Consider the following 15,264-nt stretch of genomic DNA (forward strand, 5'->3'; position numbering starts at 1 on the left):
GTAGGCCAACACTCAAACCACTGAGCTATCCCTCCCTGCCACACAGGAGAATAAGTGCAATTGACTGAGATGGGGAGCATACAAAGAAGCTATAATGCTCTCCTTCTCTCTTAATATTGAGATTATTTATATAGCACCATTGATGTGCATGGTGCCATTCTAAGGGGTAAATGTGCTTCACGAACACTAGTAACTTTGAATAATCCTCAAGCTCACAGGAGCTTATATTTTTTCCTCTCTGCAACTTTTGTTCCACTGTTAATTCATCAGTAAAGTAGAAAAGCAACAGATTTGACCAACAGAAATAAAAATGAGTAACACCTTCATGTGCTGTCAAAATCCATTTCTAACATCACTGACCCCTTTACCTACTGGCAGTCCCAGCCTCCTATTAATGAAATTCACAAATCTACATGGCAAATCAAAACGTCCTTTCCACATTCTACTTAATATTCTCAGAAATGTCTGACGGGTCCTGCAAAACCTTTATCATGTGAGTGGCCCTCAGTCATATAAATAATAGTCCCAATGGGACTGTAAAAGTGCAAGGAGAACTATTCTAGTGAGTAAATGTTTCAGCCTCAAGCCCCATGTGATCTAGTGCTTCACTGATAAAAGTGTACGGCCAGATCACGAGTTAGGCACCTAGGCAGTTTTGAAACCCCCACTCTGTGATTAGCTTCCTCTTTAGGTACCTAAATACCTTTAAAAAATCTGGCTCTTACTCCTCAAGCAGTCCCATTGATTCAAGAAGTGAATTACTACTCAAAGTGAGTAAGTGTATTACAAAAAGTCTCACTTCTCTGCCTAAGGCTTTCAAATATGTATTTACTCTGCATTTTTGTATGATCAAGGTTAACCCAAGCTTGTCAGAATTTCTTTCTTTGTATATAAGCAGTTAGCTCAGGCAACAAACCACAAAAATGCTTTAATTGCTAGTCAACTAAGTAAGATCTTTAATCCAACTGAAAAAATAATCTGTGGGAGGAAGGAATAGAGAATTTTGGTGCATATTTGCACAAAAGCTAAGAAAAAACAGCAAAAAGCATAGGGATCAAGGGAATGCAGACCAGACAGCTCTACAAGATGTCCTTTCTATAAGCTGTAGGATGAGAATTTAATAATAAAATAATAGCGTTGCCCTTATATAGTGTCTATCATATAGTAATCTCAATGCACATTACAAATATTAATCACAATCCTTCTGTGAGGTTTGTCAATATCATCCACACTTCACTCATAGCTAAACCAAGGCACAAAGTGATTAAATGACTTGCCCAGGATCCCATGGTAGAATCGGGAATAGGACATATGAGTTCTAACTCCTAATGCCCTGCTGTAAAACTACTGTAGAACAAGTGATGGGATATGGAAGATGAGCTAGAAGAACAATACACAGCCCATCAAGGTTATCCACAGGTATTTATGTAACCTGACTCACCTGAAACCTGTAAAGGTCATATGTTCGGTAGATCTAATATCCCAGGTATATTGCCAACATCCCACAGGTGTGCAGAAGAGTACAGTATGTAAAAAGGAATACAATTGTGTGGATGGCTGCCAGTAGGAGATGAAGTTTCTAAGTCCATAATGTGCTCATTCCACAGTGCACATCTGCATCCATTTTATATTTAGGGATTCAATTTTTTTTCTCTCCCAGTAGCTTCAAAGATATTTGAGCGTTAATGCCCTCCCTGAGCTGTCACTAAGCTCAAAGACACTTCCATCTCCTTTAAATCCCTGCTGAAGACTGACTTCTCCTGCCAGGCCTACAAGACATGAGCTGAGGAAGGGCGTGATCCAGCGCTTACAGAAGTCAATGGAAAAATTTCCCACTGACCTCAGTGGGAATTGAATTGGGCCCTTTTATAAAGGGAGCTCTGTGTCTATCTGGCAGGAGAGGGCTAGATGGAAGGGAAGAAAGGAAGGACACTGGAAAATGAGGGCAGGAAAATGAGAACAGTTTAATTCATAGACTCATAGAATCATAAAATATCAGAGTTGGAAGGGACCTTGAGAGTTCATCTAGTCCAACCTCCTGCTCAAAGCATGAACAATCTTCAACTAAAATCAAGTGGAGTGCCTCAAGGGTCGGTCCTGGGGCCAGTTTTGTTCAGTTGTGGAGGAAAGGATGGGATGCTAACAAGCTTTAACTTTAGGGAGTTTAATTTAACCATGTAGATAATAAGCTGCGTGTCTGTCATCATACTGGTCACTTTGCTAGTCCATTGCAGCCCTTTACCCTACCTTTTATTGATCTTTGTGTAGACTCTTTGAGGCAGGAACCATGTCTTTCCCTGGGGCTGGAAAGCATTAGTGCATTTGTGGGGTGCTACCACAATCTAAGTATTAATAGTGACATCTGTGCAGTTTAAAGGTCTATGAAAGGTTATGCTAAAGAAGGGCTAAAGGTTGCAAGGTGAAGTTATATCAGGTCAGTGAGGTTTGTGTTTCAGAAGCACAGTAGGAATGGGAGTAAGTCTACACTACAAAATTAAATCGACCTAAGTTACATCAACGTAGAGCCACCACAGTAACTGAATCTGTTTTACACGTCCACACTGCGCTCCTTGTGTCAATGGTGTGCGTCCTGACCAGGAGCACTTGCACCGATTTGACTGCCAGTGTGGAGCATTGTGGGATGGTTTCTGAAATGCAGCAACAGTCAATGTAAGCAACGCAGTGTCTACACTGACACTGCATTGACCTAACTACATTGATTTAAGAGCTAAACCTCTCATGGAGGTGGCATTACTAAGTCAGTGTCAGGGGCAAGTTACATCGGTGGGAGCGACATTTTAGTGTAGACACTTACAGAGTTAGGTCAATGTAAGCTGCCTTATGTCGACCTAACTCTGTGGTGTAGACCAGGACTAAGTGAACAGAACCTTTTTTGAACCTTAGAAAGTCAGTCTCTCTCCTGATAGCATAAACTGTATGGTGGTGTCTTGCTCCCTTTTTTGTAGATACCCAAAATAGACCCACACATTATATAATAATAATAATGAAAATGATGAGACAGAGTCTAGAGGGAATGTCATCTCATTGCAAGGGCCCTGAGGGTAGGGGAACGGGAATAAAAAGTAAAACAGGGGACTTCTGGGATCCAAGAGAGATGTAGAGAATGTCATGGGGTTTATGTATGTAGGGGATGCTAGAGGGGTGGAACAGAGATTACTGCACCATTATCTATATTATATCATGCCTCTTTCCATGAAGTTTATGCTTAGTTACAGATAAATATCAAGCAGATTTGGGCAACTGTTACGCTAAACTAGCTCATACCTGACAGATCAGGAATGCAAAATACAATCTCTTCCTAGTGACAGAAAAATTGGTGCCGAGAAATGGGATTAAGCTATTTTGCTGAAGAATACCTTAAATATGTTTCTATGCTGCTCCATTTTCTTGTTAGATTTTTCTCTTAGGCACTCTTTACTTAGAAATGAGTGTCCTTCCCTGTTTGCAAATACAGGCCCATACCTTGCAGCTTTTACCCAGGAATTAAGCGTTCCGCCCTTTAACTGCAATACCTAGTTTTCAGACTAAATTCAGCCCTTCTGTAAACAGGCCTGACTCCATTAACCTCAGTGATTTTGATCTCCATGTTCTGTCTATTTATATGAGTCCCAGACACTACATTGCTGTTGACAGGGCTTTTTTTAAATATTTGTCCACATAAAAAAGAACATGCTTTATTGCAAGAAAATGTAAAATACAATAAATAAATTGAAGTTTAATGTTTTCATCTGGTAACATTTTCTTAAGTGACTTAAGAGCCCTTCAGTAAATCACTGAGATATTTCTGAATTTTTTGATCATCATCAATAAATAATATGGTGAGCCAAAGGTCTCTGCTGTGAGCGGCCTCTCATGTGTGATTAGCATCTCTCAGCCCTAAACTGTATGGCAGCGCCTGATGAATGCTGTCAATGCCTTTACTTTGACATGAAGATTGAGGCCATGCGTTCAGAACCGATAGGAAAGAAAGTCAGACCTGGACCCAAATCCCCACCCCCTTTGTACTTTGGTAGGTTTTGGATTAGATCCAGGTCAGAATTTCATGGTCTGGCCCTAGCTTTACGACCTCACATCCAGCATCCCCCCAAACTTGGTAAAAATCAAGGCCGCCGGGGGAGGTGGGGCCAAGAATATAGTATTCTATAGTATTGCAACTTTTTTTTATGGAAGGGGCCCTCCCAAATTGCTTTGCCCCAGGCCCTCTGAATCCTCTGGGCGGTCCTGGCAAAAATTTGGCTCTGGATCTATTATTTTTGTAGCTTTCGCAGTGTTGCCAACTCTTGCAACTTTATTGAATGTCAAGAAGCAGATTTTATTGCGAGTCTCAAAATTCCGCACTCCTGGAATCCTGTGATTAAGTGAGAATCTCAGCATTCATTTTTTTCGTATGTGAGTTTCTAGTCCACAAAGTTGCAGAGGAAATCCTGAAAGCATGATTACAGTATAACCTGCGCGCCCTCAAGCCCAAACTCAAATACTACAAACCTAGCCAAGACCCTGGTGACTTGACAGCCTCCTTCTCCGCTACATTTTACGAGGAGAAATGGGACTGCATCTTATTTTTATTTTGCCAGCTGAATTCAGAATGTGCGTGGGATTTTTAAAAGCTCCCGTGTGAGTTAGGAGCAGAAGCCCTACTGACTTGTCATGGGATTTGTGCTCCTAATTCACATAGGAAAATCCCACCCTGTAACAGTAAAGAAATAGCAAGGTTTTACTTCATGAACATAAAGAACATAAGCCACCTGGGAGTGGGAAGCCACACAGTTTAGTATTTTTTTTAAACTTCATTTAGCTCTTTCCCACTGTGCCTGCTCCTTCTCAGGGAGTTCTAGTATCTAATGGATTAGTAGTTATCGCCACTGATTGCTCACACCTGCAATTCAGAATAACTCCTGTTCCGCTTTGTGCAATCAGCCATACCCAGGTAAGGCCATCAGCTTCCAAAATGATAATCAAACAGAGACCCACCTGACGGGTCAGACCAGACACCTGTGAGGGAGATGTAACAGCAAGGAGTATGTTGGCAGGGAAGTGGGAGGTGGGATTACCCCATTAAAACTGCTAGTAGACTGGTTCGAAGAATGGGTGGACATTTTGCAGAAGGAGAACACTAAATGCTGCCAGTGAGTACATTACAAGCATCGGATCCAGCAGATCGCATTCTGGTAAAACTCCCATTAAAGTCAATGGGATTTTGCTGGAGTAAAATCTACAGGACTGGATCCCATAAGTGGAAACTGCAATCTGTTGGCTTCAAAATGGGAGGCCAGAACTCTTATAACTCATGGAAGTTGAGTTTAATTTACCACTATATTTCTACATTGAAGGAATAGGAAAACACCATGGTAAAATCTAACACCACTGCATTTTTGAAAAGGCATCCATAGTATAAATGAAGTCCAAGGGGCCTGATTTTTCATTGCCAGGCACCCTCTGTCATTATTTACACCTGTGCAAAGGGACTGTAAAATTCATCCATTCTGATTGCAGCTAGAGGTTTAAAAGGTAGATAGATCCGACAGGAAAGTTTGATGGAATTCTGAGCTCTCTCTTCAATGGGAGCATCTGTAGGCATAGGGCCTGATTCTCCACTGCCTGGCACCTTGTATAGTCGTTAACACCTGTGGAAAGTGTAAAATGCTACCACTGGTGAAAATGAGGGGAGAATTCTGAATGGGCAACGTTTTACATGTACCTTGCACCGGTGTAAATGACTACATGGATGCAAGACCTGGAAAGCAGGCCCATTCTGCCTCATGCAAATATAGTGTCTTCAAGAGTCCATAGGGAGGGTGGCCACCACACTACCCTTTGAGAGAGTGCAGAGTGTGAACCCTTATCGCAACCTTGAACACGCCAGCACAGCCGGCCTAAAGACCTCCATCCCCACCCCAGCCCCTCACCTCTGGGCATCTAGTGCTGTGTATGGTGCTAGGCTTGCTTAGTCCCTCTCTGAGCACAGGGAGGGTGACTGTGCCCAGCCTATGTGCAGAGGCACAAATGAGGGTTGGGGAAAGTTCCTTGTACTTTTTTTCCTTTCCAAGCACACCCAATGAGTACAAGGCATCATCAAGTCCTTAGAAGATAGCTGGTTCCCAACCACACAAAAATCTCAGGATACACAATAATGCATTGTCAGTTGCTCCTGGCTGTTGGATGTTATTTTGCAGCTAAAAGTTTTTTTAAAAAATAATTAGCATCGTTCCGACTTTGTAATAGAGTATTTTATCAATCAAGTACAATACTGAGCGTAATTATATGGCTATAGCCACAGATTACACACTGTGTCAAATGGCAGATCACATTCTGTAAAGCATCGAGTTATCCTGAAATTGTTCAGTAATAGATGAGACACATGGTTTGTTCTCTCACTGTGTGGTCTTTCTGTTTGGTGAGCATTTTCCAGCTGTTAGCTCCCTGACCTGCATACCTGGGATAGGCTCTCTCATGTTTATCAATCAAGCCCAGGGAACAGAACATCTAACCTGGCTTCCTGCTCCAGCCAATAGGAAGTGAAAATTAACCCTCAACTATTCAGTCTTTTAAAAAAAAAAATCTCAGAGATAGGAAATGAACAATATCCTTGTATGAAAACTATGAATAAAACCTAGGCACCAAGGTCAAATAAGCATCGTGGGGTGATTTGGTTTTGAAACCCCTTTATCTTTGAAGTGGTCACCCCAAAAATATCAACACTCATTTACTAACACTTAACACAGGGTGGTATTTAAGTTTCCAGTTTTTTCCTATACTCAGATATAAATTTCACAGGGAGATTTTTAAAGGCATCAATGGGATTAGGGTGCGTTAGCTACCCTCTGTACCTTTGAAAATCTCCTCTTCTGCACCTTGGATACCACTGTGTGGCAGCTCTTGATACATGTCAACTTTTAAATGGTGACCATAATATTTTAATGGAAAATGAAGAAGTATGTCTGGGTCCAATCCAATGAGGCCTGATTCTCCTCTGCCTTGCACTTATTTGCACCTGTGAAAAGGCAGTGCACAGTTGTCCTAAAATGTTACTAACTCTGATTCAATAGCCCTTGTGCACTCACTTTGTACAAATGTAAATAAGAATACAAGTTGCAAAAGCAGAGGAGAACCAGGTCTTGGGAGGTTTGCCAGAGTCTGAACTCCAGGGTTTGGATTTATCTTTTGCTTTGTTTATTCACAGAGTGGGGGAAAGGAATGTTCAAACAGCTGTAAGCATACAGGGATTTTAGAAATCTGCCTTTGGGGCCATGCATTTAGTGCTGTCTGATTTTAAATTGTGTTTTTTTCTGATCTATGAAAACTTCTTTGTTTTGCAATAGTGAGGTAGAAGTTTCATGAAAATGGGGCTTCTTCCAAAATTTCCAGTCCTTCACTGAGCCAGAAACACCACAAGCATTGCCTCCCTTTCGATGCTTTGACACTCTGCTTTGGATCTCATCCACTGCGCTGATGTACAGAGTAACATCAAAACTGAAAGCAAGAAGTTAACTTCTTTAACACTTAGGCAGGTGTTCATTTTGGGTGTGGTGTGAAGGTTCATGAGTGGCAAAGTCATGTTTTCTCTGAGCCACTTCACACCTCCTTAGCTTTGGCCCCAAACCAGACTGCCACTTACTTAGGGCCAAGAACAAGAAAATTCACTTCTGCAAGGCAAAGGGAGGTGCTGGTGTCAGCACCTTTCTGGATCAGGCCCAGAGTCTCCTCTGTAGATATACTCCCCATCTGTGGACCTGACGGAAACGCATATTTTATTAGACTCTTGGTGCCATTTTTTTTTAAATAGAATCTGACAACTAACCAGACATATATTTAAAAAAGAAAAGAGAAAATGACAGATTAACAAACTCAATTGCACTCTACCAGGGCAACATGAAGTGCTTAAGAAGTGACAGCAAAGAGAATTCCTCTCTTAGTAAAAATCAGATGGGAAACATCATTAAAGCATTAGCTGAGCTCACCTGCACATTACTTTTAGATGACCCCAATACAAGTTTGGCCTTCACTTTTTTGGGGGGGGGGGAATATGAGTGGATAGATTTACTATCACTTAATGACTTTCTAGTATACAGATTTAATCAAATACTCCCCAATCAATGACAGATTAACACCAGATCCAATGGATTGACCAATCTGGGCTTTGGGTTGCTTAAGGGACACCTTATCCCACTCCTTCTATCCAACACTTCAGAGGAAACCCAACAATGTTTGCTAATCCAGTTTATTCCTCACCCACTCAAAAAGGAACAGTTTCCCCTTCTGGGAATAATTCTAGCAGGTTTCCAGGTCACATCTGTTGTCTAAAGACAAGTTATCAAATCCAGCCTCGAGTGGAAGGGATTTGGGTTGGTAGGGAGGAGAATAAGTTTTGGAAGCTATGCCTCCTTCCACCTCTACAAATCACAGGGATTCACAGAAAGAGGTCTGCCCCAGAACCAGACGCCATCTGCAGGTTCAACTGCTCTTCCATTGCTCATCCATGCCCTCGCATTTTCCCTGGCAGGATGGCTCCAGGAAGACTCATGCTGCCAATAGCTAGGTCTTCTTGCAGAGAGAATTTATGGAAAATACTACTACTCTGAGTTGTATTATGGTAACTCTTACATAGATTTCCACATGGATATTCCAAGGTGCTCCAATATCTTTGCCTGCTCTGACCCCTCCTTGAACTCTAAAGAGCCCTTGCTCTGTGCAACCCCAAAAAAGCCAGAAAAGGAAGTGGGAGCAGTGGCACAGAGGCAGAGCTCTCTTCATGAGGACTGATGGGATATGATCCAGCCATCAACTGTCATTCAGGATAATGCCAAGCAACTTCAGTGGGGGTTTGCCTCAGAAAGTTATGAGTAAAAAATGAGAGTCATATTTTGCCTGGTTCTTATATGGGTGCACAGCTGGTGGGAACCTCCAGGAATTTCCCAACCCTTGTATGCCAGGCAGAATTGGAGTTCCTGTGCTCTCCTGCATGCCCTTCCAACTCCCTTAACAGAGCTTAAGGTCCCAAAGGAGTGTTGGGGATGGGTGAGGAGGAGGCAGCGTCATGGTCCAGACTGAGAGTGGTGTGGCATACATGCTTCTTCAGTGAGGTCCAGGAATGGTTCCCTTTGGGTAAAGCAGCTTCAAAGCACATCTAACTATGATCTGTGTGTAAATGGCACAATCTAACTCACAGTAAGAACCTCAGGAGGTGGCCCAGAGAAAGTTTTCTCGTATTTCCTTGCAGGTTAATTCTTCTGGAAGCAATTTGTTAACAAAACTATGATGGATAAATGCTGTTTCCCCCTCCCTCTTCCACTACTCTCCCCCTTCCTTCAAACACAAAGATTGATTTAAGCTTTTGAGTCAAATTTCACAATTGGCTGTAAGACCAGGGGCGGCTCCAGACCCCAGCATGCCAAGCACGTGCTTGGGGCAGCATGCTGCGGGGGGCGCTCTGCCGGTCACCGGGAGGGCAGCAGGCGGCTCCGGTGGACCTCCCGCAGGTGTGCCTGCGAAGGGTCTGCTGGTCCCGCGCCCCCAGCAGCATGCCGCCCTGCTTAGGGCGGCGAAATGTCTAGAGCTGCCCCTGTCTAAGACTAGTGACATCAAACAAAGGCAGGAAGCGACAAACAGTCCTATGGCACCTTATAGGCTAACAGACATATTGGAGCATAAGCTTTCGTGGGTGAATATCCAATGTGTCTGTTAGTCTATAAAAGTGCCACAGGACTCTGTCGCTTTTTACAGATCCAGACTAACACAGCTACCCCTCTGACAAAAGGCAGGAAGGTATGCTGCTTGCTTTCACTTCATGTTTTATTGTGGTTTTATAGAGCAAATAGATTGGAGAGATAAAGTAAGATGAAGTCATCCAAAAGTAGATTTTTTTTCTCCTCATTACGGTACACAAATGTCAGATACTCCTGAATTCTGATACTAATGTTCTGTAGGAATTCCGCACTGTGCATCAAATATGAAACTGCCGGCCAACTCTGGGAAGCTGAATACCTGCAACTCCCACCTGTTGCAATAGTCAGCCTAATAAAATTAGATCACTATCCAAGGAATAATTATGAATAATAAGATTTAATAGATTTTAAGGCCAAAAAGGACCAACATAATCATCTAGTCTGTCCTCCTGCATAACACAGGCCAAAAATCCTCACCTTGATTGGTATGTGGCCTGTGGTGAGTCCTAACTCCCAGCCTGCATGCTAGTTGGCTGAGTGGCACAGGTATAGCGTACTTCAGAATCCTATGGCAAGCACGGGGTCAAATTGCCACTCACATTGTAGCTGTCACAGCACTGATTTATCGGGCTATTGCGATGATACTTCGCTTTTATATAGCACTTTTCATCCAAAGATCTCAAAGCACTTTTCAAAGTGAGATATGTATCTTTATCTTACAGATGGAAAAACTGAGGCAAAGAGGAATGAGGTGACTTGATCAAGGTCACGCAGCAGGTCAGAGACACAGCCAAAAAGCACTTTTCAAAGTGATGTATGTATCTTTATCTTACAGATGGAAAAACTGAGGCAAAAAGGAATGAGATGACTTGATCAAGGTCACACAGCAGGTCAGAGACACAGCCAAGAACAGAACTTGCTTCTCTTAACTCCCAATCTACTGCACTTGCTACTGGACTATGCTGCCTCTTTGTAATGGATAACTACTGTGTACAAAACCTCAGTGTATCAAAACATGCCGGTACAGGTCAGCAGTGACTGGAGGTGGTTGAACAAGAATTCAGACAGTGTGTTATTTGACAATTTTCAATCCAATAACTTGTTTACCAGAGCATTTCTTGTGATATTTGACCCAGCTTTATAACTGCTCAAATACAGTTCTATTTGAACAAATACTGGCCAAATCCATTGATTCATCAGATACTATATTTCATGAATACTATCCAATCAACTCCAGTAGGGACTGAAAACTGGTGGTCCATCATGTGAAAGGATATGGTGGTCTCATACCAATTCCTAGACTGCCATCACTATCAGCACTTACCACAGAGGTCAGGGACTGAATTAATCTCCTAGACTGCCAGACAACAGCCTTATCTCCAAGGCACTGGAGGAGGGGATAGGGTGCTGAGACCCTTATAGCATCTGGGCTGTTGATCAATGGAACACCAGTGAAATTAACTTTTGGTGGCACTACTAATTTGCTCTCCCAGGAATAAGCAGTAATATTTTGTAGAGAGAGAGCTGGAGCAAAATCCATTGCCTTCAGAATGATGTGAAGGGAGGGAAGTGCCACGTAGACATTGAGCAATGCATGAAATCCTCCGGATTTGTAAAATGAAATAGTTAGTGAGGTAGGTCACAGACGAACTTCCATAATGTTCCTTATTACCAGGCAAAAACAATGATTTATTACTTACTGACCTTGGCACAAAAAGTGGTAATGTGCTAATAAAGTTTGCGGATGACACAAAGCTGGGAGGTATTGCTAACACAGAGAAGGACCGGGATATCCTACAGGAAGATCTGGATGACTTTGTAAACTGGAGTAATAGTAATAGGATGAAATTTAATAGTGAAAAGTGCAAGGTCATGCATTTAGGAATTAAATAACAAGAATTTTGGTTATAAATTGGGACACATCAGTTTGGAAGTAAAAGAGGAGAAGGACCTCAGAGAATGGTTGATCACAGGATGACTATGAGCGCCAATGTGATATGGCCATTCAAAAAGATAACGCGGTCTTGGGGTGCATCATGCAAGGTATTTCCAGTAAAGATAAGGAGGTGTTGGTACCATTATACAAGCACTAGTGAGACCTCATCTGGAATACTGTATGCAATTCTGGTCTTCCTGTTTAAGAAGGATGATTCAAACTGGAACAGGTACAGAGAAGGGCTACTAGGATGATTCAAGGAATGGAAAACCTGTCTTATGAAAAGACTTGGCTTGTTTAGCCTACCTAAAGAAGGCTGAGGGTAGAGATATGATTGCTCTTTATAAATAATCAGAGGATAAATATCAGGGAAGGAGAGGAATTATTTAAGCTTAGTACGCAATGTGGACACACACAAGAACAATGGCCTATAAATGGCTCTTAAGAAGTTTAGACTTGAAATTAGCAAGGTTTCTAACCATTAGAGGAGTGAAGTTCTGGAACAGCCTTCAAGGGGAGCAGTGGGGACAAAAGAACTATCTGGCTTCAAGACTAACTTGATAGTTTATGGAGGGATGGTATGATGGGATAGCCTAATTTTGGCAATTAATTATCTTAGATTATTAAGTAAAAATGCCCAGTGGTCTGTGATGGGATGATAGATGTGGTGGGATCTGAGTTACTACAGAGAATTCTTTCCTGAGTGCTGACTGGTGAGTCTTGCCCACATGCTCAGGGTTTAACTGACCACCATATTTGGGGTCAGGAAGGAATTTTCCTTCACGGCAGATTGGCAGAGGCCCTGGAGGTTTTCCATCTTCCTCTGCAGCGTGGGGCACGGGTCACTTGCTGGAGGATTCTCTGCACCTTGAGGTCTTTAAACCATGATTTGAGGACTTCAATAACTCAGACAAAAGTTAGGGGTTTGTTACAGGAGTGGGTGGGTGAGATTCTGTGGCCTGTGTTGTGCAGGAGGTCAGACTAGATGATCGTAATGGTCCCTTCTGACCTTAAAGTCTATCAGTCTGTAGGAAACTGCCTAACCTGATTATCTACCTATTGCATTGGTTAAGGCTCATTGTCCTAGTTCCCCCTTACCCAAATTTCTCTCTATTAGTGTATATAGCTCAACATATTCAACCTAGAAACATGCACAGCAAGTAATGATATTCAAAAATTTGAATATGTTGCTATTTCTCTGCCATGGATGTTGCAGAGCCTCAAAGCATTCACCTGTGTATCTGTCTCTGACTTGCTTGTCACCGTGGTATCCGAACACCTGTTCCTATTGAAATGCTGCTGCTCCATCACTTCTATGCCAAATCCCAGAGTGCTTGTAAATCAGGGGTGCACTCATTGGCATGACTTCATAATTATCCCACACACAAACCGCCCCTCACATTAATTTGCCACCTGTTAGCTCTTTCTTGCAAATGTTGCTAAGAAATGAAAACGTCAGTAGATACAGTCCCCTGAATCAAAGAAGGGGCCTGGGGCATTGGGTTTTAACTTCATTGTAGTAATTAAAGAGTTTAAAGGAGTCTGCAGTATGCCTCGCTCTATTGCATCGAGGGAAGGAAAAGGCTTCCATCTACAGTTCATTAAACACAATTTTACTTTTGCATCTCCTGAATGAGAAGTTAATAGCATCTGGTTTCAGCAAGGCAATCTCAACTTTATATTTTAGGATCGCAGTTTTGCCAACAAATATGCTGAAATCAAGAGAATGCTGGGCAGTGATTTTGAAATTAATTTACATCTCAGGTCTGTAAATCAATGTGCTGTAACACAAAGACAGTCCCCTCCTCAATGCAAATTACACACACTGTTAAAGATATTTCAGTGTGTATTGATTGTGTTACTTGTGTTCAAGTTCAGTGCCGCTTTGTAACTTTCAGTCAGAGCCTCCTCTCTATCCTGAAACAGACTGAAAGGTCTAAAGGAGCAGCATGATCACAGAGATAGGAATGGGTTTGGTTTTTGATACAAAAAAAGAGAGTGTTTTCCCAGACTTTTACTAAACCTTATCCACTCTTGTCAGTCAGGGCAGACAGTTGAGAGCAATATTAGAGGAGGTAATTGCACGCATCAGTCAACAGCTTTTGTCCCATAGCCACTGAGACTTACAGTAAAATAGGCACAGGAAAACATTGTACTGGATTAAAGGCAAAAGATCTTTTTCCAGTTGCTCTCTACTCACCAGCTGTTGTGTTCAGCTGGAGGGACAGAAGCTGCAGCAATATCTACCAGGAAAATCTTCCCTCTTTTTTCTCCTCTGGCTCTGAAACATTTGACTGTTTGCTTTTAAAGTGAAACTTTATCAAAAAATGTTTTATCTTGTCATCTGGCATTAAGTCATTAATCATGTGTGCAGAGCATTTTACTAGCTCTGAATTTTTGGGAAACTCCTTGGTTTAAAAAAAAAAATACCATAATCTCTCATTCTGACAATTAAACATCCTTTCGCATTCCTTTGATCTTATTTGGAGTAACTCATGAAAAGACTCGCAGTAGCTGCTTAAATAAACAGTGTGGAAGGAACAGACACATTTTATTAACGTTTGATTGTAAATCATCTGCAGTAGCCCACGTGCTGATAAGAACAGTTGCTGCACTGTCAAAGCAGACAGTACCTGTTACTGGTACCACAAATTTGTTGCAAAAAGCTTCCACTGTGTATTGTAGAGGGTAGAATTAGATTGGATCAAAATTGAAGGGCGTTGACCAGCAAAGCAAAGGTAGAATTAGAGTGGATCAAAATAAAAGTTGCTTATTGTCATCAATTACACCATCATCTTTTGGAGGAGATTTAAAACTCAGGTTTTGATCATTGTGGCAGTTAGTTAGGGTGACCAAATGTCCTGATTTTATAGGAACAGTTCCATATTTGCAGCTTTTTCTTATATGGGCACCTATACCCCCTACCACTCTGTCCTGATTTTTCATATTTGCCGTCTGGTCACCCTACCATTAGTGAAATCCTTTGCCTTTTCCTTAAGACTATTTGTTAGCCCCAGTGTCCTGGCCAAACTCAAATACAGCGAAGAGGTGGTGCCAAGACTGATATTGCAATTTTAACTGATTGCCTGACTTCTGGAGCAAAATCCTGCTCTTACTCATGAAGCTAGTAGTTTAAGCCAATGGGACGAGTAGAGAGAATAAGACAAGCAGTATTTGCTCCTGCATATTTAAATTCTCAGCCTTAACCTTGCATTAATGATGCTTTTTATTGGGGAACAGGGGAGAAAGGCTTTTAAAACAGCTCATTTGTAGATACTTTTAAAAAAATTGTCCTACCAAAGATTTACATAAAAGATGGAATTCCTGAAGGGTTTTCGTATGTGAAATGATATTAAAATCAATAAAGTATTACTGTAAGTTGTTGTTTTCCCCATTCACTATTTTTTCACCTTTCAGGTAGAAAAAAAGTGATAGTGATAAAGGAATTATTCTGAAATCAAGTCAATTCACATTAATATAATCGTTCAGAAAGATTCTCCTTGGCATCTCTGCTGAAAATTACAGAGAACAAGCTAGTGAAAAGAGCACTTAAATCAATGTACTTGTTGCTTAGATTTCTGTACTGTGCTCAAAAACTCATCCTTTTCTAACTGGTCACAAAAAAATAAAATTTAAATACTCCTT

This window comes from Chelonoidis abingdonii, chromosome 8, assembly GCF_003597395.2.
Source record: "Chelonoidis abingdonii isolate Lonesome George chromosome 8, CheloAbing_2.0, whole genome shotgun sequence".
Lineage (NCBI taxonomy): Eukaryota > Metazoa > Chordata > Testudines > Testudinidae > Chelonoidis > Chelonoidis abingdonii.